The sequence below is a fragment of the Callospermophilus lateralis genome, chromosome 2, assembly GCF_048772815.1.
Source record: "Callospermophilus lateralis isolate mCalLat2 chromosome 2, mCalLat2.hap1, whole genome shotgun sequence".
Taxonomy (NCBI): Eukaryota; Metazoa; Chordata; class Mammalia; order Rodentia; family Sciuridae; genus Callospermophilus; species Callospermophilus lateralis.
Genome location: NC_135306.1, coordinates 116661325 through 116665214, shown reverse-complemented (window position 1 = coordinate 116665214; position 3890 = coordinate 116661325). Strand labels below are relative to the sequence as shown.

At 36.2% G+C, this 3890-nt stretch overlaps 1 non-coding gene across 1 annotated transcript; it reads right to left on the bottom strand.

Moving 5' to 3' along the window:
• Positions 1-3101: 3101 nt before the first annotated feature.
• Positions 3102-3204, bottom strand: LOC143393305 (small nucleolar RNA U13). The gene has a single exon (XR_013090599.1). It is a non-coding gene; the product is annotated as a small nucleolar RNA U13 (small nucleolar RNA).
• Positions 3205-3890: the final 686 nt, after the last annotated feature.

Here is a 3890-nt window from a genome sequence, read left to right as displayed (position 1 = left end):
TTGTCTTTAGAAATATGTCTTTGTGTGTGAAGGAAATAAAATGTTATTCCTGGTTTTACAAAAATTAGATTAAGAAAGGATATGTAACAATTCAAAGGCTACCACATCAAGATATTTTGACATTCAAAAAAGCAACTCTTCAAGTGCTTAAGTACCCTCTACATAATTTAACTTTATTTCACAAAGTCAATCTATATTTTCATGTTTTGCCTCAAATAAAGGCACAAAATTGTCAGTTCTTACAGATTTTTAAGGCCCATATGAAAAACTAATAAATTTTCCAACAAGACTATAAATCACTAGACTTGTATACATGTTCAGTTTCAAGAGGAGATATAACAGATTTTCTTTCATGTTATAATCATAATAGTAGTTAACATTTTTAGCATTTGTAAGCACTTAGGAAAGAATAATGTAATCACCAGGAGCCATATATGTTCACTGAAAATAACATTCCAATTAACCAAAATTCTTTTTGATAGTTATTAAATGAGAAATTTCAGTAGACAGAGTAGAAATGGATTTCATGAATTCATTTATGAAATGTATTTGTTAAAGCCTCTCATGATATCCTTTTGGTAAGCTGGCAAAATGTGGATGGAAGTATAGATTTACAGCTACTTGAAATTAGAATCTCAATAGTGGTTATGTGTTCCAAGGAGGAATTACCAGGAGAGGTTCTTCATCTTTCCTATTAAACATTTTTTTAAATCAATTCTTGGAATGAAGCTATAGGAGGCACATATGCCAAACTTCAAAATGTCACAAAGTTGGGAAAGAGAAGAAATCAAATGGCCTAGAATATAAAAACTTTAAAAGATTTTATATTAGTGACTTGAACCATAGGTAGAAATATGAAAAAAAAAATTTAGAAAATGAGTGAGGTCTTACATAAATAAATCTATCACAAAAGCATAGGATGAGGTGACTGGCTTGGTCCTACTCACATTAATACTGTTAACTAAATGCCCTATGAGTTCTAGTCAATATGGAGCACCTGATATGGATGTCACAGGATGGTGCCTAAGGAAGCAGTGGAGAAGGGGGAGGCTGGTGGACAGGATGTTTACTAGGAATGCCCTTGTAAAGGCAGATGGGAAGCAGGAACAGGCAAAGGGAAAAGCCGAACTGCAACACATATTCAAGGGCTCCTTGACCAAACTCATGGCATGCTCAGAAGTAGAATGGCTCTTCAGAATTGGTCCTGAGTTGGTCCCAAGTTGGACCAAGATGGCAGGGCCTCTGTATTCTTACACCAACCGGCCATTGGATGTGGGCTGCCCAGGGAACAAAAGGGATATGACCTTGGATGAAAGGGCTCTCTGCAGCTGAGCAATTCCTAAAAGGTTGACAGCTGAGCACTATCTACAGACAGTACTGCCAGCAGCTGGGTCAACAAATCCTTCAGTGAAGGGGTTTCTGGGCCATGTATCACAGTGTCCACCACAGTGGGAAATCCCAGCACTTGCTCCAAACCCACAGAAATGCTGGGGAGAATATATTTTTTAAGATGTTTTTAATACATGGTTAAGCATAGAAAAGCAAGAGAGGGTGCCAAAAGTAAAGCGGGAGCTGACAGGCAAAGCACATGGCCCAGATATATGCCTTAGAAGAACATGAGGTTAAGTTCTTTGAGAAAGAAATTAAAGCCCTTAGTCTCTATTCCCAGTCAGCCATCAAAAACCAGAAAACCAGACACCTGACACTCGTGGGTGTGTGGTCTGAATTTTTACTATTCTCAATGTGAGAGAACACTGAATGAACCATTAACATAAAAATTGATCTAAAAATGGACCTATGTATAGATCCTCAGCAAAGGAAAAACTCAAAACACCCCAACACCCCATGGGATGATACCACCCTGCTCACCTGAGACTCCCATGGTAATCAATGTCACTGAAATGAGCACACGTGCACAGTAAGAGGGACACGGACATGGGACACGGGTGAAAACTTCCACCTGCCAGAGTCTATAAAACTTAGACCATCTGAAGGAGACTTAAAAACTGTTTAAAATATTCAGAAAAATTCGGAGAAAAATCCAAAAATGAAATAGACTGGAGAAAATCACAAATAGACGTTCTAGAAATTAAAAGTACAGACATTTTTAAAAAAAGTTAATGTATTAGAGGACTGATTAGAGAAATCACCTAGGATGCAGTCCAGAAAGATAAATTAATGAAAAATATGAAGTATCTACTATGTTCAAGAAATCTTTTAAGATGCTGAAACCCTTTTCATTCATTAAACATGTATTAAATAACTACAATGTGCCAAGTATTGTGCTAGATATTGAGAATATAGTAATCACCAAAAAAGAGTAACATTTCCTTAAATTTTCGTTGGCTTCATGAAAATGTAGTTCACACTTTCATAATCCATGTCACCTTATAATTAAATAAATAAATTAAAAGTTAAATATGAAGAGCTATCTGGTAGACTTGAACTATGACCTGATGATGAAGAAAATTTTGTCCCACTGGGCTTTTTACTGGTTAACCATATCTGGAGTAATGTGATCCTTTCTGGACATCCAACTTAAAATTGGGTGTTGATAAATTATGCTCAACAAACAAGGATAAAGAAAATCCTGGAATATAGGGTATTTACTAAGTAGCTGAGGAGTGTTACAACCAGGGAATAAGAAAATAAATAAATACAAAACCCTCTAGTACTTTCTAAATCTAAAGTGTTCTGATTCAGCTCAAGGCTTCTGTGTCCATGATGAACAGCTCACCTCTTCCTTCTCCTCACTACACAGGTGGACTATGTTCTTAGCTTTGCCTCTAGTTAGAAAAGGTCACATGACTGAGTTCTAGCCAATAGAATAGAACAAGAAGTGCTTTGTACCAATTCCAAGCATGTCCATAACAACCTCACGTGTGTCTGCCTCTCACCATCTGCAGACTTGGTGCACAGCACAGTGACCTTGGAAGTCAGTGCTGAAATTAGTAGTGCCACAGGATGGAAGGAGTTGCATTCCCTGAGTCACTGTCTGGAGAAGAGCTTCCACCAAGGACAGAAAATTATTCTGGGTTTTACATAATTGAGAAGTATAATTTTACCTGTTTAAGAATTCACACATTTTTTTTTCTTTTTGACAATAGACCAGTAATATAACCACAGCCTAACAAGATTTAAGGGAAGAATAGCTCATACAATGGTGTGAACACCCAAACATCATACTTATGAATCACAAAGGTTTTTTTTTTAATTAATAACCTTTACTAATACAGATTCTTAAGTTCCCCCATCCAATTTTCATTCCTAGTGCCTGCCTAATTCATCTTAGTGGAATTCTACTTATCACAATCCTATTTCCCTCAGGGAGGCGCTCTTGAAGGGAAAGCTTTGTCATTACCTAGAATTCTTTTGGTCATAGAAACAGGCACATCATTTTGTCACGGGTCCAACTTCTTTAAAGGAAAGAATATTTCTTACTCATTCTCCATCAGAAATTTAAGTGTTTCCTCCTCAAAGAAACTGAGTTACCTAAAGATTCTTTTATGCTTTTGTTTATTCTTCAGGAATGATCGAGGTATACATCAGGCAATTATTGACTGGGTCAATTAATTATAAATGTGAAGATGTGTCTCTGAGCTTTTTGACTCTTAATGAGAAAACCAGACAGAGCAACATTTTGCAAAAAGAACAGAGACTATGTATGAATGCAAACACATAAAACATTTCAGTGGTAACATATCTCTATGCACATGTTTGTATATAAATGAGAATAGGTTGACTTCAAATCAGTTATTTCCATGTATAAAACTAGCAGCTTCCTTTTTTGTTCTCTTTACTACATCAAGGAAACCTGGATATGTAGCTATTTTTAAAATACACACAGGGTTTCCCTGAGCAAATGGTCTTTCACTAAATTAGTAAATGAG